The sequence below is a fragment of the Paramisgurnus dabryanus genome, chromosome 10 (assembly GCF_030506205.2).
Source record: "Paramisgurnus dabryanus chromosome 10, PD_genome_1.1, whole genome shotgun sequence".
Classification (NCBI taxonomy): domain Eukaryota; kingdom Metazoa; phylum Chordata; class Actinopteri; order Cypriniformes; family Cobitidae; genus Paramisgurnus; species Paramisgurnus dabryanus.
This window is the reverse complement of record NC_133346.1, coordinates 29,251,708-29,279,112: the sequence shown is the minus strand read 5'-3', so window position 1 is coordinate 29,279,112 and position 27,405 is coordinate 29,251,708. Positions and strand designations below refer to the sequence as shown.

Sequence of the window (27,405 nt, the reverse complement as noted above, 5' to 3'; positions counted from 1 at the left end):
ACTGCGTTTGAGCTCCTGCAGGGGGCGCAGTTCTTTACTAAGCTAGATTTACGCAACGCCTATCATCTGGTGCAAATAAGAGAGGGAGATGAATGGAAGACAGCCTTTAACACCCCTACCGGACACTTTGAGTACTGCGTTCTGCTGTTCGGCCTTTGTAACGCCCCCTCTGTCTTCCAGACTCTGGTCAATGATGTGCTGAGAGACATGATTAACAAGTTTGTCTTTGTGTACATAGATGATATTCTCATCTTTTCTCCCTCCATGCAGGAACACACTCAGCATGTCCGCTGAGTCTTACGCCGGTTGTTAGAGAATAAGCTGTATGTCAAGGCGGAGAAGTGCGAATTCCATCGTAAGTCAGTTTCGTTCCTGGGTTTTGTTGTTGCCCCCGGTGAGATCCGTCCCGACCCAGCCAAGATCAAAGCGGTGGCCGAATGGCCAGTCCCCGACTCCCGTAAGGATTTATTAAGATTTCTGGGTTTCGCCAATTTTTACCGGCGATTTATAAGGAATTATGGTCAGATTGCTCAACCTCTTACTGCTCTCACTTCCACTAAGGAGAGGTTTGTCTGGAATTCTAATGCTCAGGAGGCCTTTGATAATTTAAAGTCCCAGTTTATCTCTGCTCCTGTTCTCTCTATTCCAACTCCGGCTGCTCAATTTATTGTGGAGGTGGATGCCTCGGATGTCGGGGTAGGCGCCGTTTTGTCTCAGCGGTCTGCTAAGGATGGCAAGGTGCATCCCTGTGCCTTTTTCTCCCATTGGTTAAACCCAGCAGAGCGAAATTATGACATAGGCAATCGGGAGCTGCTGGCGGTCAGACTGGCTTTGGGTGAGGGGCGTCACTGGCTAGAGGGGACCTCGGAGCCCTTCCTGGTCTGGACGGATCATAAGAATCTCGAATACATCCGTTCAGCCAGGAGGTTATCTTCTCGTCAGGCTCGTTGGGCGCTCTTCTTTGACAGATTTAACTTCACCCTCTCGTACCGGCCCGGTTCCAAGAATACAAAGCCCGATGCTCTCTCTCGTTTGTTCGAAAGCCCCAGTTCCGCTGGGGACGAAACCATCCTCCCGGAGGGGCGGGTGGTGGGTGCCCTGCACTGGGGAATAGAACAACGGGTGAGACGGGCCGGCCGGGAGGGGGAAGTGCCAGAGGGGTGCCCAGCGGGTCGATTGTGGGTTCCGAATGCGCTTCGCTCCGAGGTCATCCGGTGGGGTCACGAGTCCAGGTTTGTTTGCCATCCGGGGGTTCGGAGAACGTTGGCTACCGTACGTCAGCGTTTTTGGTGGCCCTCTATGGGTCCCGATGTCAGACAGTTTGTGTTAGCCTGTCAGGTTTGTGCCCGTAATAAGGCCTCTCATCAAGCCCCTATTGGTCTGCTTAAACCGTTACCCATTCCTTCTCGTCCTTGGTCACATATCGCAATCGATTTTGTAACCAATTTGCCTAGTTCTAAGGGAAACACTGTTGTTTTGACCATTGTTGACCGCTTCTCCAAGGCGGCTCACTTTGTCCCTTTGCCCAAATTACCCACTGCTAAGGAAACTGCCCAGGTTATGATCGAACACGTTTTTCGCTTACATGGTCTGCCCACAGACGTTGTTTCAGAAAGGGGTCCTCAGTTTATTTCTCGTTTCTGGCAGGAATTTTGTAGACAAATAGGCTCCACAGCTAGCTTGTCTTCGGGGTATCATCCTCAGACCAACGGGCAATGTGAACGGGCTAACCAAGATTTAGGTAGAGCTCTCCGCTGTCTGACATCGCAATATCCGAGGTCCTGGTGCCAACAGTTACCCTGGGTTGAATATGAATACGCCCATAATTCCCTCCCTGTTTCGTCTCTCAACATGTCCCCTTTTGAGGCGTCCATGGGATTTCAGCCTCCTTTATTCCCGTCCCAAGAACCTGATGCGGTGGTTCCGTCTGCGCTGGCCTTCGTCCGTCGTTGCAAACGCACCTGGAGGAAGGCTAGATTTACTTTACGTCAGGTTTCCAGACGAACCAAAGCCGCGGCCGACCGTCACCGTAGACCTGCGCCCCGTTTTATCTGTGGGCAGAAAGTATGGCTTTCGTCCAAGGATTTACCTCTCCGTGAGCCCTCTCGCAAGCTGGCTCCTTCATTCCTTGGGCCATACAGCATAGTGAAGGTTATTAACCCCGTGACGGTTCGGCTCAGATTGCCCCCAGCACTCGGTCGGGTTCACCCGGTTTTCCATGTTTCCAAACTTAAGCCGGTTCTTTTTTCCCACCTCAACCCCATTCCCTCTGCCCCCGCCCCTCCCACCCCTCAGCTTGTAGATGGGACTCCCGTTTATACAGTTAAGTCCCTACTAGATGTGCGTCGCCGGGGTAGGGGATTTCAATATCTCGTAGACTGGGAGGGCTATGGTCCGGAGGAGAGGTGTTGGGTACCGGCCCGGGACATTCTGGACCCTGGGCTGATAGAGGATCTCCCCCGGCGACGGGGTGGGCCTCCTCATGGACCGCCCGGTGGCGGTCGTGAGGGGGGAGTCCTGTCATGATTTCGGTCTCATTGGCCGCTTTGTTTTTGTTTCACCATGTGTTGTGTTGTGTTTGTGTTTTGACAGCTCCACGCGTGCGCGCCTTCCACCTGGTGACCTCATTATCTCCGACTCTTCTCACCGGCGTCCCACACCTGATTCTCATTGTTTACCCATCCGGTTTGATTTAAATTCCCCTCGTTTCCCCTGTTCCTGGCAAGTTCATCTTAGTATAATCGTGCCCGCTAGCGTTGCTAGTTCTTGTCAAGTCTAGGTCTGAAAGTTAACTCATTTATATCTGTGCTTTCTGCTGCCTTTGCCCATTATATTACATTTTGTGGATGTCCTACAGCCCTGCTGTGTTTCCCACGTTTGAGAGCTACGAGAGGACACCGCTGTGTTTCACCTCTCCAGTGTTTTTCTAGTTTTTTCGCACCTTACACTCACGGACACTGTGTTTTTCTCCTATACACATTTCATGAAGACATTGAGTGTTATTCTCCTATACATACATCTACTGACGTCATTGAGTGTTGCCTGCATTTACATACCTGATTAAAACCCTCTGCACTGGGATTCCTGAGTTGTGTGATTCGTAACAGGACGAACTTGCCAGTATGGATCCCGTGGAGGTTGATGCTCTCCGGTCGGCGCTCGCCCAGCAGAGCTCATGGTTAGGCCAACACTCGGCCCGTCTCACCACCACTTCACAGGAGGTTGAGGATTTATCCACACGCATGTCCAACCTCTCCTCCCATCTTGACCAGGTTCGGCAGAACACCTCGCAAACCAGTCAGCAGTTAGAGACGGAGCCTCATGCCTCAGCCCCACCACCGTATGATGGCAATCCAGCCTCCTGTCGAGCGTTTTTATCGCAATGCTCCCTTGTCTTTGCCCTCCAGCCTCGTCGCTATGCATCTGAGCGCACCCGGGTAGCGTACGTTATTACACTGCTGATTGGCAAGGCTCGTGAATGGGCTACAGCCGTCTGGGATGCCGACGATCCTTGCTGCCGGTCCTTTGATGAGTTTCGCGCGGAGATGGAAAAACTCTTTGACCGCTCCGTTCGCGGGGACGCCGCTGCGGCTCGGTTGGCACATTTGATTCAAGGAAGACACTCAGTCACCGAGTACGCCATTGAGTTCAAGACCCTAGCGGCTGCCTGCCGCTGGAACGAAGCGGCTCTTCGAGCGCAGTTTGTTGAAAGGTTGTCAGACGGGCTTCAAGATGAAATCGCTATTCACGATCTCCCTCCCACTCTCGATGCCATTATAGATCTAGCTCTCCGGATCGAAGCCCGGAGGATGCTTCGCAGTCAGCGCCGTTCTCTGCGCCAGCGTGTGTTTGTGGATGAGACCTCCACTTCTCCCTCTGCCCCCATGTCACCATCAGTCGAGTCGGAGCCTATGCAACTGGGGCGCATGCGCCTGTCACAGAGAGAGATAGGCGACTGCAGAATGCCCTCTGTCTCTATTGCGGGAAACCCGGACATTTTGCAAGAACCTGCCCGTTAAAAGCCTCTGCCCACCAGTGAGTCTGGGAGTCCTGGTGGGCGCTACATCTTCTAAACTCTCCCCTGTTTCCAGCACCCAGCTCCCCGTCATGTTGTCCTTCGCAGGGCGTGATCATCCGTCCACCGCCCTTCTCGATTCTGGTGCGGAGGGCAACTTCATTGATGAAGCCATGGTTCGCTCCTTGGATCTCCCGGCTGTCCCTCTCCAATCCCCTTTGGATGTCTGGTCCCTTAACTCTTTCCCCGCCATTGACGAGATATCTCGTCAATTAAGAGAAAACGCTTCCCCGCCAATGACGAGATTTTCCGTCTTTCCGCAATACCGCTATTATCCACCAGGTGGCGCCCTTCCGCAACTTTTTAAAACCGGAAGTATTGCCCTATGGCAAGCTGCTGCATGTCTGTGTCTGTTTTAAAGATCGCTCTGAATGGGATCTCTATAAAAAGTCTGTCACAAAAATTGAATTATTTTTGCTTTTTGCTCAAAATATGGTGTTTTTGCAAAAACCTACCCATATTCAAAAGCTGATTGCAAAAGAACCACTAAAGGTAGGATGAAACGTTTTTTTTGTTTGAAAGCAGAGGGTCTGTTCTTTCATTTGGTATATTGAATGTTTATTTATTTAAAGAAGAACATTTTCTGGAAGGCATTAAACTTTGGTGAAAATCATGAAAAACGCTGGCGCTGGCTGGCAACTTTTTTTAAAAACGCTGGCGGTGAAAGAGTTAAGGGGCAGCAGATGGCGCGGATCACACATTGCACTCCCCCTGTGAGTCTCTCTGTGTCTGGTAATCATTGTGAGGAGATTGTGTTGCATATTCTCCATGCTTCTCTATCTCCCATCATTTTAGGGCATGGTTGGTTAGCGCAACACAATCCTCACGTTGATTGGCAGCATACTGTTATTTTGTCTTGGTCCCAGTCTTGTCATGTGTCTTGCCTTGGTTCTGCTGTTTCTGGTTCTGTTCTTTCTCTTCCTCAGGTTCCGGTGGTCGATTTGACCGGAGTCCCGGCGGAGTATGCGGATATCGCTCAGGTGTTTAGTAAAGCCCGGGCCACCTCCCTTCCTCCTCACCGGCCATATGATTGTGCTATTGATCTCCTCCCCAGCACTTCTCCGGCTAAGGGTAGACTTTATTCGATATCGGGTCCTGAGAGAAAGGCTATGGACCAGTATATTAATGATGCCCTGCGTGCCGGTCTCATCCGTCCCTCCGCAGGGGCGGGGTTTTTCTTTGTTGGCAAGAAAGACGGCTCCCTGCGCCTTTGTATAGATTACAGGGGTTTAAATGACATTACTGTTAAGAATAGGTACCCCCTTCCTTTAATGTCTACTGCGTTTGAGCTCCTGCAGGGGGCGCAGTTCTTTACTAAGCTAGATTTACGCAACGCCTATCATCTGGTGCAAATAAGAGAGGGAGATGAATGGAAGACAGCCTTTAACACCCCTACCGGACACTTTGAGTACTGCGTTCTGCTGTTCGGCCTTTGTAACGCCCCCTCTGTCTTCCAGACTCTGGTCAATGATGTGCTGAGAGACATGATTAACAAGTTTGTCTTTGTGTACATAGATGATATTCTCATCTTTTCTCCCTCCATGCAGGAACACACTCAGCATGTCCGCCGAGTCTTACGCCGGTTGTTAGAGAATAAGCTGTATGTCAAGGCGGAGAAGTGCGAATTCCATCGTAAGTCAGTTTCGTTCCTGGGTTTTGTTGTTGCCCCCGGTGAGATCCGTCCCGACCTAGCCAAGATCAAAGCGGTGGCCGAATGGCCAGTCCCCGACTCCCGTAAGGATTTATTAAGATTTCTGGGTTTCGCCAATTTTTACCAGCGATTTATCAGGAATTATGGTCAGATTGCTCAACCTCTTACTGCTCTCACTTCCACTAAGGAGAGGTTTGTCTGGAATTCTAATGCTCAGGAGGCCTTTGATAATTTAAAGTCCCAGTTTATCTCTGCTCCTGTTCTCTCTATTCCAACTCCGGCTGCTCAATTTATTGTGGAGGTGGATGCCTCGGATGTCGGGGTAGGCGCCGTTTTGTCTCAGCGGTCTGCTAAGGATGGCAAGGTGCATCCCTGTGCCTTTTTCTCCCATCGGTTAAACCCAGCAGAGCGAAATTATGACATAGGCAATCGGGAGCTGCTGGCGGTCAGACTGGCTTTGGGTGAGGGGCGTCACTGGCTAGAGGGGACCTCGGAGCCCTTCCTGGTCTGGACGGATCATAAGAATCTCGAATACATCCGTTCAGCCAGGAGGTTATCTTCTCGTCAGGCTCGTTGGGCGCTCTTCTTTGACAGATTTAACTTCACCCTCTCGTACCGGCCCGGTTCCAAGAATACAAAGCCCGATGCTCTCTCTCGTTTGTTCGAAAGCCCCAGTTCCGCTGGGGACGAAACCATCCTCCCGGAGGGGCGGGTGGTGGGTGCCCTGCGCTGGGGAATAGAACAACGGGTGAGACGGGCCGGCCGGGAGGGGGAAGTGCCAGAGGGGTGCCCAGCGGGTCGATTGTGGGTTCCGAATGCGCTTCGCTCCGAGGTCATCCGGTGGGGTCACGAGTCCAGGTTTGTTTGCCATCCGGGGGTTCGGAGAACGTTGGCTACCGTACGTCAGCGTTTTTGGTGGCCCTCTATGGGTCCCGATGTCAGACAGTTTGTGTTAGCCTGTCAGGTTTGTGCCCGTATTAAGGCCTCTCATCAAGCCCCTATTGGTCTGCTTAAACCGTTACCCATTCCCTCTCGTCCTTGGTCACATATCGCAATCGATTTTGTAACCAATTTGCCTAGTTCTAAGGGAAACACTGTTGTTTTGACCATTGTTGACCGCTTCTCCAAGGCGGCTCACTTTGTCCCTTTGCCCAAATTACCCACTGCTAAGGAAACTGCCCAGGTTATGATCGAACACGTCTTTCGCTTACATGGTCTGCCCACAGACGTTGTTTCAGATAGGGGTCCTCAGTTTATTTCTCGTTTCTGGCAGGAATTTTGTAGACAAATAGGCTCCACAGCTAGCTTGTCTTCGGGGTATCATCCTCAGACCAACGGGCAATGTGAACGGGCTAACCAAGATTTAGGTAGAGCTCTCCACTGTCTGACATCGCAATATCCAAGGTCCTGGTGCCAACAGTTACCCTGGGTTGAATATGAATACGCCCATAATTCTCTCCCTGTTTCGTCTCTCAACATGTCCCCTTTTGAGGCGTCCATGGGATTTCAGCCTCCTTTATTCCCGTCCCAAGAACCTGATGCGGTGGTTCCGTCTGCGCTGGCCTTCGTCCGTCGTTGCAAACGCACCTGGAGGAAGGCTAGATTTACTTTACGTCAGGTTTCCAGACGAACCAAAGCCGCGGCCGACCGTCACCGTAGACCCGCGCCCCGTTTTATCTGTGGGCAGAAAGTATGGCTTTCGTCCAAGGATTTACCTCTCCGTGAGCCCTCTCGCAAGCTGGCTCCTTGATTCCTTGGGCCATACAGCATAGTGAAGGTTATTAACCCCGTGACGGTTCGGCTCAGATTGCCCCCAGCACTCGGTCGGGTTCACCCGGTTTTCCATGTTTCCAAACTTAAGCCGGTTCTTTTTTCCCACCTCAACCCCATTCCCTCTGCCCCCGCCCCTCCCACCCCTCAGCTTGTAGATGGGGCTCCCGTTTATACAGTTAAGTCCCTACTAGATGTGCGTCGCCGGGTAGGGGATTTCAATATCTCGTAGACTGGGAGGGCTATGGTCCGGAGGAGAGGTGTTGGGTACCGGCCCGGGACATTCTGGACCCTGGGCTGATAGAGGATCTCCCCCGGCGACGGGGTGGGCCTCCTCATGGACCGCCCGGTGGCGGTCGTGAGGGGGGAGTCCTGTCATGATTTCGGTCTCATTGGCAGCTTTGTTTTTGTTTCACCATGTGTTGTGTTGTGTTTGTGTTTTGACAGCTCCACGCGTGCGCGCCTTCCACCTGGTGACCTCATTATCTCCGACTCTTCTCACCGGCGTCCCACACCTGATTCTCATTGTTTACCCATCCGGTTTGATTTAAATTCCCCTCGTTTCCCCTGTTCCTGGCAAGTTCGTCTTAGTATGTTCGTGCCCGCTAGCGTTGCTAGTTCTTGTCAAGTCTAGGTCTGAAAGTTAACTCATTTATATCTGTGCTTTCTGCTGCCTTTGCCCATTATATTACATTTTGTGGATGTCCTACAGCCCTGCTGTGTTTCCCACGTTTGAGAGCTACGAGAGGACACCGCTGTGTTTCACCTCTCCAGTGTTTTTCTAGTTTTTTCGCACCTTACACTCACGGACACTGTGTTTTTCTCCTATACACATTTCATGAAGACATTGAGTGTTATTCTCCTATACATACATCTACTGACGTCATTGAGTGTTGCCTGCATTTACATACCTGATTAAAACCCTCTGCACTGGGATTCCTGAGTTGTGTGATTCGTAACACGTGGTAGGAATAAAAAAAATATGATGGAACTTCTTACCATCATTTAACAAAATATTTTCTTAGTCATTTATCCAAATACTTACAAAATATTTTCTCTTCCCTGCTATGGAGGTCTATGGTATCTTGCTGCTGTGTGTTTGCCGTCATTTCTCGGGGTGTCTTCTTTTGTGTTCGTTGGAGGAGGGGGATGCGTGCGGGTTTGGAGCAGCGTGGGGATGGGTGGGTGGTGGCAGAGTTTTTCATTTTGAAGTGAACCATCTTTAACTCAAGTCACTTTTACTCCTGTTTTATTCTTTTTAACATTTTAAACTGTTTTTGTTGAAATCACATTTATTTTCTTTAATTGTTATTTTAAATTCTCATGTATCTTTGTTTTTATTGTGATTTTATCCTGTATCTCTTATTTTTCTTTTTTATATATTGTTTTCTCATTTCTGTGTAAAGCACTTTTAATGACCTCTGTGTATGAAATGTGCTATACAAATAAACTTGCCTTGCCTTGCCTAATACAATTCCCATTAGTTAATTAAATAGACGTTATATCCACGTTACATCCTGTTAAGTCCAATATATGGATAATAATATGGATATTATAAGATTGCATTGTGTTATATCAAATTAAAATCGAATTGCATGGCAAAGTAATAGCAATGAATCATATTGCATCGTAATAAGGAGCAAAAAACAGGAGCATTAATGTATTGTGGCATTTGCTTTGCATTGAGATGCATTTCACATATCAGCATCAGTTACTATATAGACCACTTCAAAAGATGTAAACAACACTGGTCCAGAAGCACTTCCTGTTTCAGTTTTTTAACACTGGATAAATGTTGGGATATAGTACAACCAACAGAACACATAGAACTGAATCAAAAAGTTAAACAAAAATCTTAAAGATAATGATTTATGTGAAATAAAAAAGAAACAGTCACAAACTGAAACAGGAAGTGTTTCTGGACCAGTGTTGTTTACATCTTTTGAAATGGTCTATAATGCACAACTCTACTATATAATATTAATGTTTTATGTTTTGTTATGGTCATGATGGATGTTTTAGTTCTAATTAATATTACAATATTTTTTTGCAAATCCAGGACATGCAGACATAAAAGTCATCGGGGCAAGAAAACCAGTCGAACAGTGAGAGGATCTTTGTTCAACAGATCAAAACTCAGCTTGTCGTCATGGCTTACATTTACTTACAGGTGAGTCTATTTAAAGTTTCTTTTAAGGCAAGATGGGAACATTTACAACGGATCAAAAGTTAACAGCAACAACGTTTATGAGTTTATGCAGTGAACTTGTATACTTTTAAGAATTTATCTTTTAGTCGATTGTTATAAATTCTTATTGCAACCAATGTAAACCTATGTAAGCTACTTCGATCAGACGGCTTTGTGTTGTTTTTTTGTATTTATGTATGCTTTATTAATTACAAATGCAAAAGACAAATAGAAAATTACTATCAATGACAACAAGAATAAGTTCAGAGAAAAATTAAACAACCACTCAAAAAACTAAATACACGGGGTATTAAAATAAACAGACAGCAACAGGGATAAACTACGGAGCTTCTGAGGGGACATTTGAAAAAAAAAAAAAAAACTTTCGCGTGCTGACGAGAAACTTTTGCGTGCTCACGAGAACCTTTTGCGTGCTCACGAGAAACCTTTCGCGTGCTCATGAGAAACCTTTCGCGTGCTCACCAGAAACCTTTCGCGTGCTCACCAGAAACCTTTCGCGTGCTCACCAGAAACCTTTCGCCTTTTCACCTTTTTGTGAAACCACCAAGTCCACTGCACTGCACTACATCAGCAAATGATGGGGGTTTATTAAGCTAACATTCAGGTATCGGCAATAAACATGCATCTAAAGAGATAAGACGACTGGATATTGGGTGGCATCATTTTCATAAAGGAGAATTTCACCAGGTTCAGACAAAACATGGAGGTGGAATGCGACATGTGACGGTTAAAAAGAAGACTTCAGTTGAGGAACTGATGATGATTGGGAAGGATTAGTTTTTTCCTAAAGGGTTTTCTTCAAAAGGACCAGCTGAAAGCTATACTTTTGAGATGGGAGATTTCAGCCAGACCCCAATTCCATTCAGTATTACAGTGAATGAACTGTATGAGCAGACTTAGAATGCTACAACTGTACGTATGCACGATGGAACAGGACAGTTCTCCCCAAGATTCATCAGACTTTGCTCTTGACGAACCAGAACGAAGTTATGGATTAAATAAAGTAATTTATGTGTAAGTTATGTCTGTCATGTATTTATAGTGAGAGAGAGAGAGAGAGAGAGAGAGAGAGAGAGAGAGAGAGAATGGGTTAGTAAATCAAGTATACACTAATATATATATAATCATCTTTGATGTTTATATGCTTCCTGTTTATCTGTTGGAGAGAGCGACTGTGTTTTGGATATCTATATTCCTGTTTTATATGCACATATACATACACTGTAATTTAGGGCTGCACGATAAATCGCATGTGATTGTCATGCGTATCTTGTCAAGCCGGGTCCGTAGTAGTAAATCGCCATCACCTGGATCCTTTCAGGTGAAGCGGCATTTACTACACAGAGCCATAGTTCACTGACAAGCTATGTAATATCACATTCATAATCGCAGATGATTTGTCCGTGATTATGAATGGGATATTACTTCAGTGAACGGCTCTACTACTAATCACGGAACCGGCTTTAATGATGGGATACGCATGTGATTTATCATGCAGTCCTACAATGTATATCTTCAAATGTTTGTGTCCTTTCAACAGACAGAGAGTACTAGCATGGCAAGAATATCAGGACAACCACTTCTTCAAACAAGTGATCCTGTGCCTGTCAGTCATTCATAGTTCATTGAAGAGTAGGATAGCTTTTCTACCAGTCAAAGATCCACTCCTGATGACCATAAATCTGATGATGTAGTGGTTTTGATTGAAAAGCCGGGGTCATTAGTTGCTGTGTCTTATGATGAACTGGAGGATTCCGAGATCCAGATTAGAATTGCACATGATAATGTTGCTATTCTGGATATCACTCTTCCCTGGAATAAATAAGAAGGGGATCCTAGACAGGCAGGGCCACATTAATGCATGGGCTTATCTGGGCTTAAGCCCAGGGCCTCGGGATGGGAGGGGCCCCGAGATGCCGGAAAAAAATAACTACCGCATTTTATAAAAAGTTGATACTCCCTTTAAAATTATGCTTAATCGCTTTGCTTTGAATGTCCGTGCGTGAATGCAGTTCCTGCGCAAGAAAATCTCTCACTTACTGTAGGCTATTCCCTGCAATCATTAGTGAGCTTTTTAAAATTTCTGTCTGAAATATCAGTTTTTGCATTTCTGAAGGCAACACACAGACAGCCTTCTGATAAAGTGACCCCAAGTGCCTTTCAAGTGATGAACAAAGACGAAACTGAGGACGCGTTTTTATCTTAAGTTAATATGAAAGATAACGTGTTTCTAAACATTCATTAAATGATTCCTCATTTTAAAGCCAAGATGTACAGAACAGCACACAAAGATATTACACAAAACATTTTGATAACTAAATCTAATAAATAACAAATGTGATTCTGCCTCGGAAGCCACGGCTAAATTCAACAATCTTATTTCATTTTGAGATTTAGCGTGGCAAGGAAATAAAAGACGAGAAATTACATATAATTTTTTACTGTAAATTATAAAAAACAAGCTTTATATACAATTCCTTAAACGGTTAATTTATAACCAGAAAACACTGAAATTAATGATTTTATAGACACTATATATGCTTTATTATTTTGCACAGAAATATTTGATTGCTTACGTTCACTTTGATCATCTCTCTATTCACTTGAAACACCTGATGATTCTTATAACATTTGTTTCAGGAATCTATTTTCTATCATTTGAAAGTTAACACCGACCATAATATTAAATCAAGATTCGGTAGAGATATTTTTGGTGTCATCACAAAAAAAAAAAAACGGCTTACCTGTTTTGTAGCTGAACTTTTGACAAGTTAACCAACCTTTTTAAATACATTTTAAAACGTATACCTGTCGAAAAAATCAGTTTTTTGATGTTTAGTTTGATGAACGCCTAAATATGATCACGCAGAGCACCTAACGCGTTCGGCTAAATTGAATGTGACAGCTAGGGATGGGTACCGAAACCCGGTATTAAACTGGCCCCGGGGCTAAATTATGAAAGACCGTAGTATCAGTAAGATCTGACGCTATCGGTTCTGCTTTCGGTCCTGGAGAAAAAAATTAAAATAAATGTACTATGTATTCTTGCTTAATAATGTTTTCATGCACATTTTATCTCACCAAACATTTCTAATTTGCGATTAAGACGTTTGTCTCAGAGTCGTATAATAACAGAGTTACGAAACGCTTTGATCTCGCCGCCGCGCGGACACGTGATTCAGGTAACGTTCTACAGTTCCAAACCAAGCAGGGCTGTCAATCTGTTTGCATAGGTTTTCAGCTATTTTAGGTAAATATTAGCTTGTAATGGGAATTGATCACTATACTTACTGTGTTTATAACGGTTTTTTTTACTAGGGAGTGATGGAAATACAGCAAATCAGTTAATAAAGATAAACAGTTAATTGTGACCCAAATATAACTGTGGTTATCTATACCAACTACAGCAACACAGTTTATCTTTTATTTTTGTACCAAAATATGGCTATATAAATGGCTATCAATCTGCTAAAAACATAATTCCTACACTTTTACTATATTAAAATCACAAAAAAGATCGCCAACGCGGTTATTTGTAACAGTGAAGCATAACAGAAACACACTAAATTCATATTTTAAATTCACATTAAATGTTAATATAATCATACATGATTTTCGAGGATACATCACTCGTATTACTTACCAAACACAATGAAACACATAGCAGCATTGTGAAGCAGTGTGACTTTCTTATAAGGCATTTAGCTTGTCGCTGTTGCCCCCTAGTGTTACTCGTAACATATAAAAAAGATAAGTATAAAGTAGATGGCCACCAGTAATAAAATATTAAACCATTAAATCTATATTATTCACACATTATACACAACTCATTAAAATATAAAAATTTTACTAGTTATTATTAACGATAATCATTACCTACAGCAGAGTTCATAAAATATCACTGTTGACTATATTAATGAAATGTCCGAAAATGTAAAGAGAAACGGTAATTTCATTGATTTACCAGCAGGTGCCATTGAAATGAATGGGCTTCAGTGCTGCGTTTGGAACTATGCGTCACTACCGGTCACTACATGAAACGCTGTTTCTTCCGCATTCCATTCTTACAACGGACGTCTATGTGAGTGTCGTAACTCTATTATTATACGACTCTGGTTTGTCTGTGAGATCTGCGAGATCTCTCTGCGCGCCGCGGAGGCTGGCTGTCTGTCAAACACAACCACAACAACGAGCGCGGCGCACGCACACGCATAACAGCACGAAAACTCCCGCTTAATAACAAGACTGACAATGGCGGATAGAGGAAAACATTCAAAAGTGTGGTTATACTTCACTAGAGTTGATGCAGACAACGCTCGTTGTCATACAGGTAAGTGCAACAAGATGTTTGCATGTAAGGGCGGAAACACAAGCAATCTGTCAAAGCATCTTTCAAAAGTGTATTACGTGCAGAAAGAAGCTGTGTCCCAATTCAAGGGCTGCGACCTTCTAAGCATACAACCTTAAAAGGGGAGCACTCTGTCTTTCAAGGTGGCAGCCTTGGAAGTCCGCGAAGAGAACTGAAATGAGACAGTCTAACCCTCGGAGGACCTATAATTTGCGTCACATGTTGCACGCGCCCACCGCGCCTGTCAGCAGGACACAGCGGAGACGTTTCTGACTTATTTAAATAAATATGGAATCAGAAAAATATTCATTTATTTTCGAAAATATGACACGTTGATGAAGATTAAACTATTCAACAGTATATAAAATTAATCAACCTTAGAAATACGCAACATAAACAGAATAATATTAACACAAGTCACAGCCTCAAGTCGCGCTGCTGTGACGCAATCAGTCTTAAAATACGTCCTTAGAAGGTCGCAGCCTGCAAAATTCAACCATCATCTCTGGTGGTTGCCGCATCAACGTCAGGCATGTATGCTAAAATCATGTTGAATCAACATTGTTCACGTCATTTAAAATAAATGTACAATCTCCCTAATTGGTTTGCTTACCTTACGTTGAAATTCTGTTGATTTCTTTTGGGAGAAATGCTGAACGTTATGCATTCAACATATTTTCTACTTCTTTTTAAAATCCCAAATAAAGGAAAATCAGCATGTGAACATTTATTTAGCCTAAATATCCTATTTAGAGTATTTTTTCTGCAGCTTTCACGCTGGTGCATTAATAAATATATGTATAATATTTAGAAATGATATCCAGAAATTAATTTGTAATAATGAAATGCAGACACATAATTAACTTAATCATGTGAACATAGGTTCGTGATCAAATGTTAACATTGGCCACCAAAGCACCGATAAGAATACAGTTAAAGCACCGGACCGTTAAGCAGTACCGGTAAGAGTAGTAATACCGTTAAAACCTTAACGATACCCATCCCTAGTGACAGCATGAAACAGCGCAACATCAACACAACGGAAAGCAATCCAAAACTTACAGAACTTAAATTAGATCAATTGGGAATAGAACAACGGGTGAGACGGGCCGGCCGGGAGGGGGAAGTGCCAGAGGGGTGCCCAGCGGGTCGATTGTGGGTTCCGAATGCGCTTCGCTCCGAGGTCATCCGGTGGGGTCACGAGTCCAGGTTTGTTTGCCATCCGGGGGTTCGGAGAACGTTGGCTACCATACGTCAGCGTTTTTGGTGGTCCTCTATGGGTCCCGATGTCAGACAGTTTGTGTTAGCCTGTCAGGTTTGTGCCCGTAATAAGGCCTCTCATCAAGCCCCTATTGGTCTGCTTAAACCGTTACCCATTCCTTCTCGTCCTTGGTCACATATCGCAATCGATTTTGTAACCAATTTGCCTAGTTCTAAGGGAAACACTGTTGTTTTGACCATTGTTGACCGCTTCTCCAAGGCGGCTCACTTTGTCCCTTTGCCCAAATTACCCACTGCTAAGGAAACTGCCCAGGTTATGATCGAACACGTTTTTCGCTTACATGGTCTGCCCACAGACGTTGTTTCAGAAAGGGGTCCTCAGTTTATTTCTCGTTTCTGGCAGGAATTTTGTAGACAAATAGGCTCCACAGCTAGCTTGTCTTCGGGGTATCATCCTCAGACCAACGGGCAATGTGAACGGGCTAACCAAGATTTAGGTAGAGCTCTCCGCTGTCTGACATCGCAATATCCGAGGTCCTGGTGCCAACAGTTACCCTGGGTTGAATATGAATACGCCCATAATTCTCTCCCTGTTTCGTCTCTCAACATGTCCCCTTTTGAGGCGTCCATGGGATTTCAGCCTCCTTTATTCCCGTCCCAAGAACCTGATGCGGTGGTTCCGTCTGCGCTGGCCTTCGTCCGTCGTTGCAAACGCACCTGGAGGAAGGCTAGATTTACTTTACGTCAGGTTTCCAGACGAACCAAAGCCGCGGCCGACCGTCACCGTAGACCTGCGCCCCGTTTTATCTGTGGGCAGAAAGTATGGCTTTCGTCCAAGGATTTACCTCTCCGTGAGCCCTCTCGCAAGCTGGCTCCTTGATTCCTTGGGCCATACAGCATAGTGAAGGTTATTAACCCCGTGACGGTTCGGCTCAGATTGCCCCCAGCACTCGGTCGGGTTCACCCGGTTTTCCATGTTTCCAAACTTAAGCCGGTTCTTTTTTCCCACCTCAACCCCATTCCCTCTGCCCCCGCCCCTCCCACCCCTCAGCTTGTAGATGGGGCTCCCGTTTATACAGTTAAGTCCCTACTAGATGTGCGTCGCCGGGGTAGGGGATTTCAATATCTCGTAGACTGGGAGGGCTATGGTCCGGAGGAGAGGTGTTGGGTACCGGCCCGGGACATTCTGGACCCTGGGCTGATAGAGGATCTCCCCCGGCGACGGGGTGGGCCTCCTCATGGACCGCCCGGTGGCGGTCGTGAGGGGGGAGTCCTGTCATGATTTCGGTCTCATTGGCCGCTTTGTTTTTGTTTCACCATGTGTTGTGTTGTGTTTGTGTTTTGACAGCTCCACGCGTGCGCGCCTTCCACCTGGTGACCTCATTATCTCCGACTCTTCTCACCGGCGTCCCACACCTGATTCTCATTGTTTACCCATCCGGTTTGATTTAAATTCCCCTCGTTTCCCCTGTTCCTGGCAAGTTCATCTTAGTATAATCGTGCCCGCTAGCGTTGCTAGTTCTTGTCAAGTCTAGGTCTGAAAGTTAACTCATTTATATCTGTGCTTTCTGCTGCCTTTGCCCATTATATTACATTTTGTGGATGTCCTACAGCCCTGCTGTGTTTCCCACGTTTGAGAGCTACGAGAGGACACCGCTGTGTTTCACCTCTCCAGTGTTTTTCTAGTTTTTTCGCACCTTACACTCACGGACACTGTGTTTTTCTCCTATACACATTTCATGAAGACATTGAGTGTTATTCTCCTATACATACATCTACTGACGTCATTGAGTGTTGCCTGCATTTACATACCTGATTAAAACCCTCTGCACTGGGATTCCTGAGTTGTGTGATTCGTAACAGGACGAACTTGCCAGTATGGATCCCGTGGAGGTTGATGCTCTCCGGTCGGCGCTCGCCCAGCAGAGCTCATGGTTAGGCCAACACTCGGCCCGTCTCACCACCACTTCACAGGAGGTTGAGGATTTATCCACACGCATGTCCAACCTCTCCTCCCATCTTGACCAGGTTCGGCAGAACACCTCGCAAACCAGTCAGCAGTTAGAGACGGAGCCTCATGCCTCAGCCCCACCACCGTATGATGGCAATCCAGCCTCCTGTCGAGCGTTTTTATCGCAATGCTCCCTTGTCTTTGCCCTCCAGCCTCGTCGCTATGCATCTGAGCGCACCCGGGTAGCGTACGTTATTACACTGCTGATTGGCAAGGCTCGTGAATGGGCTACAGCCGTCTGGGATGCCGACGATCCTTGCTGCCGGTCCTTTGATGAGTTTCGCGCGGAGATGGAAAAACTCTTTGACCGCTCCGTTCGCGGGGACGCCGCTGCGGCTCGGTTGGCACATTTGATTCAAGGAAGACACTCAGTCACCGAGTACGCCATTGAGTTCAAGACCCTAGCGGCTGCCTGCCGCTGGAACGAAGCGGCTCTTCGAGCGCAGTTTGTTGAAAGGTTGTCAGACGGGCTTCAAGATGAAATCGCTATTCACGATCTCCCTCCCACTCTCGATGCCATTATAGATCTAGCTCTCCGGATCGAAGCCCGGAGGATGCTTCGCAGTCAGCGCCGTTCTCTGCGCCAGCGTGTGTTTGTGGATGAGACCTCCACTTCTCCCTCTGCCCCCATGTCACCATCAGTCGAGTCGGAGCCTATGCAACTGGGGCGCATGCGCCTGTCACAGAGAGAGATAGGCGACTGCAGAATGCCCTCTGTCTCTATTGCGGGAAACCCGGACATTTTGCAAGAACCTGCCCGTTAAAAGCCTCTGCCCACCAGTGAGTCTGGGAGTCCTGGTGGGCGCTACATCTTCTAAACTCTCCCCTGTTTCCAGCACCCAGCTCCCCGTCATGTTGTCCTTCGCAGGGCGTGATCATCCGTCCACCGCCCTTCTCGATTCTGGTGCGGAGGGCAACTTCATTGATGAAGCCATGGTTCGCTCCTTGGATCTCCCGGCTGTCCCTCTCCAATCCCCTTTGGATGTCTGGTCCCTTAACTCTTTCCCCGCCATTGACGAGATATCTCGTCAATTAAGAGAAAACGCTTCCCCGCCAATGACGAGATTTTCCGTCTTTCCGCAATACCGCTATTATCCACCAGGTGGCGCCCTTCCGCAACTTTTTAAAACCGGAAGTATTGCCCTATGGCAAGCTGCTGCATGTCTGTGTCTGTTTTAAAGATCGCTCTGAATGGGATCTCTATAAAAAGTCTGTCACAAAAATTGAATTATTTTTGCTTTTTGCTCAAAATATGGTGTTTTTGCAAAAACCTACCCATATTCAAAAGCTGATTGCAAAAGAACCACTAAAGGTAGGATGAAACGTTTTTTTTTGTTTGAAAGCAGAGGGTCTGTTCTTTCATTTGGTATATTGAATGTTTATTTATTTAAAGAAGAACATTTTCTGGAAGGCATTAAACTTTGGTGAAAATCATGAAAAACGCTGGCGCTGGCTGGCAACTTTTTTTAAAAACGCTGGCGGTGAAAGAGTTAAGGGGCAGCAGATGGCGCGGATCACACATTGCACTCCCCCTGTGAGTCTCTGTGTCTGGTAATCATTGTGAGGAGATTGTGTTGCATATTCTCCATGCTTCTCTATCTCCCATCATTTTAGGGCATGGTTGGTTAGCGCAACACAATCCTCACGTTGATTGGCAGCATACTGTTATTTTGTCTTGGTCCCAGTCTTGTCATGTGTCTTGCCTTGGTTCTGCTGTTTCTGGTTCTGTTCTTTCTCTTCCTCAGGTTCCGGTGGTCGATTTGACCGGAGTCCCGGCGGAGTATGCGGATATCGCTCAGGTGTTTAGTAAAGCCCGGGCCACCTCCCTTCCTCCTCACCGGCCATATGATTGTGCTATTGATCTCCTCCCCAGCACTTCTCCGGCTAAGGGTAGACTTTATTCGATATCGGGTCCTGAGAGAAAGGCTATGGACCAGTATATTAATGATGCCCTGCGTGCCGGTCTCATCCGTCCCTCCGCAGGGGCGGGGTTTTTCTTTGTTGGCAAGAAAGACGGCTCCCTGCGCCTTTGTATAGATTACAGGGGTTTAAATGACATTACTGTTAAGAATAGGTACCCCCTTCCTTTAATGTCTACTGCGTTTGAGCTCCTGCAGGGGGCGCAGTTCTTTACTAAGCTAGATTTACGCAACGCCTATCATCTGGTGCAAATAAGAGAGGGAGATGAATGGAAGACAGCCTTTAACACCCCTACCGGACACTTTGAGTACTGCGTTCTGCTGTTCGGCCTTTGTAACGCCCCCTCTGTCTTCCAGACTCTGGTCAATGATGTGCTGAGAGACATGATTAACAAGTTTGTCTTTGTGTACATAGATGATATTCTCATCTTTTCTCCCTCCATGCAGGAACACACTCAGCATGTCCGCCGAGTCTTACGCCGGTTGTTAGAGAATAAGCTGTATGTCAAGGCGGAGAAGTGCGAATTCCATCGTAAGTCAGTTTCGTTCCTGGGTTTTGTTGTTGCCCCCGGTGAGATCCGTCCCGACCTAGCCAAGATCAAAGCGGTGGCCGAATGGCCAGTCCCCGACTCCCGTAAGGATTTATTAAGATTTCTGGGTTTCGCCAATTTTTACCAGCGATTTATCAGGAATTATGGTCAGATTGCTCAACCTCTTACTGCTCTCACTTCCACTAAGGAGAGGTTTGTCTGGAATTCTAATGCTCAGGAGGCCTTTGATAATTTAAAGTCCCAGTTTATCTCTGCTCCTGTTCTCTCTATTCCAACTCCGGCTGCTCAATTTATTGTGGAGGTGGATGCCTCGGATGTCGGGGTAGGCGCCGTTTTGTCTCAGCGGTCTGCTAAGGATGGCAAGGTGCATCCCTGTGCCTTTTTCTCCCATCGGTTAAACCCAGCAGAGCGAAATTATGACATAGGCAATCGGGAGCTGCTGGCGGTCAGACTGGCTTTGGGTGAGGGGCGTCACTGGCTAGAGGGGACCTCGGAGCCCTTCCTGGTCTGGACGGATCATAAGAATCTCGAATACATCCGTTCAGCCAGGAGGTTATCTTCTCGTCAGGCTCGTTGGGCGCTCTTCTTTGACAGATTTAACTTCACCCTCTCGTACCGGCCCGGTTCCAAGAATACAAAGCCCGATGCTCTCTCTCGTTTGTTCGAAAGCCCCAGTTCCGCTGGGGACGAAACCATCCTCCCGGAGGGGCGGGTGGTGGGTGCCCTGCGCTGGGGAATAGAACAACGGGTGAGACGGGCCGGCCGGGAGGGGGAAGTGCCAGAGGGGTGCCCAGCGGGTCGATTGTGGGTTCCGAATGCGCTTCGCTCCGAGGTCATCCGGTGGGGTCACGAGTCCAGGTTTGTTTGCCATCCGGGGGTTCGGAGAACGTTGGCTACCGTACGTCAGCGTTTTTGGTGGCCCTCTATGGGTCCCGATGTCAGACAGTTTGTGTTAGCCTGTCAGGTTTGTGCCCGTATTAAGGCCTCTCATCAAGCCCCTATTGGTCTGCTTAAACCGTTACCCATTCCCTCTCGTCCTTGGTCACATATCGCAATCGATTTTGTAACCAATTTGCCTAGTTCTAAGGGAAACACTGTTGTTTTGACCATTGTTGACCGCTTCTCCAAGGCGGCTCACTTTGTCCCTTTGCCCAAATTACCCACTGCTAAGGAAACTGCCCAGGTTATGATCGAACATGTCTTTCGCTTACATGGTCTGCCCACAGACGTTGTTTCAGATAGGGGTCCTCAGTTTATTTCTCGTTTCTGGCAGGAATTTTGTAGACAAATAGGCTCCACAGCTAGCTTGTCTTCGGGGTATCATCCTCAGACCAACGGGCAATGTGAACGGGCTAACCAAGATTTAGGTAGAGCTCTCCACTGTCTGACATCGCAATATCCAAGGTCCTGGTGCCAACAGTTACCCTGGGTTGAATATGAATACGCCCATAATTCTCTCCCTGTTTCGTCTCTCAACATGTCCCCTTTTGAGGCGTCCATGGGATTTCAGCCTCCTTTATTCCCGTCCCAAGAACCTGATGCGGTGGTTCCGTCTGCGCTGGCCTTCGTCCGTCGTTGCAAACGCACCTGGAGGAAGGCTAGATTTACTTTACGTCAGGTTTCCAGACGAACCAAAGCCGCGGCCGACCGTCACCGTAGACCCGCGCCCCGTTTTATCTGTGGGCAGAAAGTATGGCTTTCGTCCAAGGATTTACCTCTCCGTGAGCCCTCTCGCAAGCTGGCTCCTTGATTCCTTGGGCCATACAGCATAGTGAAGGTTATTAACCCCGTGACGGTTCGGCTCAGATTGCCCCCAGCACTCGGTCGGGTTCACCCGGTTTTCCATGTTTCCAAACTTAAGCCGGTTCTTTTTTCCCACCTCAACCCCATTCCCTCTGCCCCCGCCCCTCCCACCCCTCAGCTTGTAGATGGGGCTCCCGTTTATACAGTTAAGTCCCTACTAGATGTGCGTCGCCGGGTAGGGGATTTCAATATCTCGTAGACTGGGAGGGCTATGGTCCGGAGGAGAGGTGTTGGGTACCGGCCCGGGACATTCTGGACCCTGGGCTGATAGAGGATCTCCCCCGGCGACGGGGTGGGCCTCCTCATGGACCGCCCGGTGGCGGTCGTGAGGGGGGAGTCCTGTCATGATTTCGGTCTCATTGGCCGCTTTGTTTTTGTTTCACCATGTGTTGTGTTGTGTTTGTGTTTTGACAGCTCCACGCGTGCGCGCCTTCCACCTGGTGACCTCATTATCTCCGACTCTTCTCACCGGCGTCCCACACCTGATTCTCATTGTTTACCCATCCGGTTTGATTTAAATTCCCCTCGTTTCCCCTGTTCCTGGCAAGTTCGTCTTAGTATGTTCGTGCCCGCTAGCGTTGCTAGTTCTTGTCAAGTCTAGGTCTGAAAGTTAACTCATTTATATCTGTGCTTTCTGCTGCCTTTGCCCATTATATTACATTTTGTGGATGTCCTACAGCCCTGCTGTGTTTCCCACGTTTGAGAGCTACGAGAGGACACCGCTGTGTTTCACCTCTCCAGTGTTTTTCTAGTTTTTTCGCACCTTACACTCACGGACACTGTGTTTTTCTCCTATACACATTTCATGAAGACATTGAGTGTTATTCTCCTATACATACATCTACTGACGTCATTGAGTGTTGCCTGCATTTACATACCTGATTAAAACCCTCTGCACTGGGATTCCTGAGTTGTGTGATTCGTAACACATGGTAGGAATAAAAAAAATATGATGGAACTTCTTACCATCATTTAACAAAATATTTTCTTAGTCATTTATCCAAATACTTACAAAATATTTTCTCTTCCCTGCTATGGAGGTCTATGGTATCTTGCTGCTGTGTGTTTGCCGTCATTTCTCGGGGTGTCTTCTTTTGTGTTCGTTGGAGGAGGGGGATGCGTGCGGGTTTGGAGCAGCGTGGGGATGGGTGGGTGGTGGCAGAGTTTTTCATTTTGAAGTGAACCATCTTTAACTCAAGTCACTTTTACTCCTGTTTTATTCTTTTTAACATTTTAAACTGTTTTTGTTGAAATCACATTTATTTTCTTTAATTGTTATTTTAAATTCTCATGTATCTTTGTTTTTATTGTGATTTTATCCTGTATCTCTTATTTTTCTTTTTTATATATTGTTTTCTCATTTCTGTGTAAAGCACTTTTAATGACCTCTGTGTATGAAATGTGCTATACAAATAAACTTGCCTTGCCTTGCCTAATACAATTCCCATTAGTTAATTAAATAGACGTTATATCCACGTTACATCCTGTTAAGTCCAATATATGGATAATAATATGGATATTATAAGATTGCATTGTGTTATATCAAATTAAAATCGGATTGCATGGCAAAGTAATAGCAATGAATCATATTGCATCGTAATAAGGAGCAAAAAACAGGAGCATTAATGTATTGTGGCATTTGCTTTGCATTGAGATGCATTTCACATATCAGCATCAGTTACTATATAGACCACTTCAAAAGATGTAAACAACACTGGTCCAGAAGCACTTCCTGTTTCAGTTTTTTAACACTGGATAAATGTTGGGATATAGTACAACCAACAGAACACATAGAACTGAATCAAAAAGTTAAACAAAAATCTTAAAGATAATGATTTATGTGAAATAAAAAAGAAACAGTCACAAACTGAAACAGGAAGTGTTTCTGGACCAGTGTTGTTTACATCTTTTGAAATGGTCTATAATGCACAACTCTACTATATAATATTAATGTTTTATGTTTTGTTATGGTCATGATGGATGTTTTAGTTCTAATTAATATTACAATATTTTTTTGCAAATCCAGGACATGCAGACATAAAAGTCATCGGGGCAAGAAAACCAGTCGAACAGTGAGAGGATCTTTGTTCAACAGATCAAAACTCAGCTTGTCGTCATGGCTTACATTTACTTACAGGTGAGTCTATTTAAAGTTTCTTTTAAGGCAAGATGGGAACATTTACAACGGATCAAAAGTTAACAGCAACAACGTTTATGAGTTTATGCAGTGAACTTGTATACTTTTAAGAATTTATCTTTTAGTCGATTGTTATAAATTCTTATTGCAACCAATGTAAACCTATGTAAGCTACTTCGATCAGACGGCTTTGTGTTGTTTTTTTGTATTTATGTATGCTTTATTAATTACAAATGCAAAAGACAAATAGAAAATTACTATCAATGACAACAAGAATAAGTTCAGAGAAAAATTAAACAACCACTCAAAAAACTAAATACACGGGGTATTAAAATAAACAGACAGCAACAGGGATAAACTACGGAGCTTCTGAGGGGACATTTAAAAAAAAAAAAAAAACTTTCGCGTGCTGACGAGAAACTTTTGCGTGCTCACGAGAACCTTTTGCGTGCTCACGAGAAACCTTTCGCGTGCTCATGAGAAACCTTTCGCGTGCTCACCAGAAACCTTTCGCGTGCTCACCAGAAACCTTTCGCGTGCTCACCAGAAACCTTTCGCCTTTTCACCTTTTTGTGAAACCACCAAGTCCACTGCACTGCACTACATCAGCAAATGATGGGGGTTTATTAAGCTAACATTCAGGTATCGGCAATAAACATGCATCTAAAGAGATAAGACGACTGGATATTGGGTGGCATCATTTTCATAAAGGAGAATTTCACCAGGTTCAGACAAAACATGGAGGTGGAATGCGACATGTGACGGTTAAAAAGAAGACTTCAGTTGAGGAACTGATGATGATTGGGAAGGATTAGTTTTTTCCTAAAGGGTTTTCTTCAAAAGGACCAGCTGAAAGCTATACTTTTGAGATGGGAGATTTCAGCCAGACCCCAATTCCATTCAGTATTACAGTGAATGAACTGTATGAGCAGACTTAGAATGCTACAACTGTACGTATGCACGATGGAACAGGACAGTTCTCCCCAAGATTCATCAGACTTTGCTCTTGACGAACCAGAACGAAGTTATGGATTAAATAAAGTAATTTATGTGTAAGTTATGTCTGTCATGTATTTATAGTGAGAGAGAGAGAGAGAGAGAGAGAGAGAGAGAGAGAGAGAGAGAGAGAGAGAGAATGGGTTAGTAAATCAAGTATACACTAATATATATATAATCATCTTTGATGTTTATATGCTTCCTGTTTATCTGTTGGAGAGAGCGACTGTGTTTTGGATATCTATATTCCTGTTTTATATGCACATATACATACACTGTAATTTAGGGCTGCACGATAAATCGCATGTGATTGTCATGCGTATCTTGTCAAGCCGGGTCCGTAGTAGTAAATCGCCATCACCTGGATCCTTTCAGGTGAAGCGGCATTTACTACACAGAGCCATAGTTCACTGACAAGCTATGTAATATCACATTCATAATCGCAGATGATTTGTCCGTGATTATGAATGGGATATTACTTCAGTGAACGGCTCTACTACTAATCACGGAACCGGCTTTAATGATGGGATACGCATGTGATTTATCATGCAGTCCTACAATGTATATCTTCAAATGTTTGTGTCCTTTCAACAGACAGAGAGTACTAGCATGGCAAGAATATCAGGACAACCACTTCTTCAAACAAGTGATCCTGTGCCTGTCAGTCATTCATCGTTCATTGAAGAGGAGGATAGCTTTTCTACCAGTCAAAGATCCACTCCTGATGACCATAAATCTGATGATGTAGTGGTTTTGATTGAAAAGCCGGGGTCATTAGTTGCTGTGTCTTATGATGAACTGGAGGATTCCGAGATCCAGATTAGAATTGCACATGATAATGTTGCTATTCTGGATATCACTCTTCCCTGGAATAAATAAGAAGGGGATCCTAGACAGGCAGGGCCACATTAATGCATGGGCTTATCTGGGCTTAAGCCCAGGGCCTCGGGATGGGAGGGGCCCCGAGATGCCGGAAAAAAATAACTACCGCATTTTATAAAAAGTTGATACTCCCTTTAAAATTATGCTTAATCGCTTTGCTTTGAATGTCCGTGCGTGAATGCAGTTCCTGCGCAAGAAAATCTCTCACTTACTGTAGGCTATTCCCTGCAATCATTAGTGAGCTTTTTAAAATTTCTGTCTGAAATATCAGTTTTTGCATTTCTGAAGGCAACACACAGACAGCCTTCTGATAAAGTGACCCCAAGTGCCTTTCAAGTGATGAACAAAGACGAAACTGAGGACGCGTTTTTATCTTAAGTTAATATGAAAGATAACGTGTTTCTAAACATTCATTAAATGATTCCTCATTTTAAAGCCAAGATGTACAGAACAGCACACAAAGATATTACACAAAACATTTTGATAACTAAATCTAATAAATAACAAATGTGATTCTGCCTCGGAAGCCACGGCTAAATTCAACAATCTTATTTCATTTTGAGATTTAGCGTGGCAAGGAAATAAAAGACGAGAAATTACATATAATTTTTTACTGTAAATTATAAAAAACAAGCTTTATATACAATTCCTTAAACGGTTAATTTATAACCAGAAAACACTGAAATTAATGATTTTATAGACACTATATATGCTTTATTATTTTGCACAGAAATATTTGATTGCTTACGTTCACTTTGATCATCTCTCTATTCACTTGAAACACCTGATGATTCTTATAACATTTGTTTCAGGAATCTATTTTCTATCATTTGAAAGTTAACACCGACCATAATATTAAATCAAGATTCGGTAGAGATATTTTTGGTGTCATCACAAAAAAAAAAAAAAACGGCTTACCTGTTTTGTAGCTGAACTTTTGACAAGTTAACCAACCTTTTTAAATACATTTTAAAACGTATACCTGTCGAAAAAATCAGTTTTTTGATGTTTAGTTTGATGAACGCCTAAATATGATCACGCAGAGCACCTAACGCGTTCGGCTAAATTGAATGTGACAGCTAGGGATGGGTACCGAAACCCGGTATTAAACTGGCCCCGGGGCTAAATTATGAAAGACCGTAGTATCAGTAAGATCTGACGCTATCGGTTCTGCTTTCGGTCCTGGAGAAAAAAATTAAAATAAATGTACTATGTATTCTTGCTTAATAATGTTTTCATGCACATTTTATCTCACCAAACATTTCTAATTTGCGATTAAGACGTTTGTCTCAGAGTCGTATAATAACAGAGTTACGAAACGCTTTGATCTCGCCGCCGCGCGGACACGTGATTCAGGTAACGTTCTACAGTTCCAAACCAAGCAGGGCTGTCAATCTGTTTGCATAGGTTTTCAGCTATTTTAGGTAAATATTAGCTTGTAATGGGAATTGATCACTATACTTACTGTGTTTATAACGGTTTTTTTTACTAGGGAGTGATGGAAATACAGCAAATCAGTTAATAAAGATAAACAGTTAATTGTGACCCAAATATAACTGTGGTTATCTATACCAACTACAGCAACACAGTTTATCTTTTATTTTTGTACCAAAATATGGCTATATAAATGGCTATCAATCTGCTAAAAACATAATTCCTACACTTTTACTATATTAAAATCACAAAAAAGATCGCCAACGCGGTTATTTGTAACAGTGAAGCATAACAGAAACACACTAAATTCATATTTTAAATTCACATTAAATGTTAATATAATCATACATGATTTTCGAGGATACATCACTCGTATTACTTACCAAACACAATGAAAC

General features: G+C 44.9%; 1 long non-coding RNA gene across 1 annotated transcript in view; it reads right to left on the bottom strand.

The window, feature by feature from the left end:
- The window catches only part of LOC135718241 (uncharacterized), a 389,691-nt gene that overhangs the window by 121,412 nt on the left and 240,874 nt on the right, over window positions 1-27,405 (bottom strand). The window lies entirely within an intron of this gene.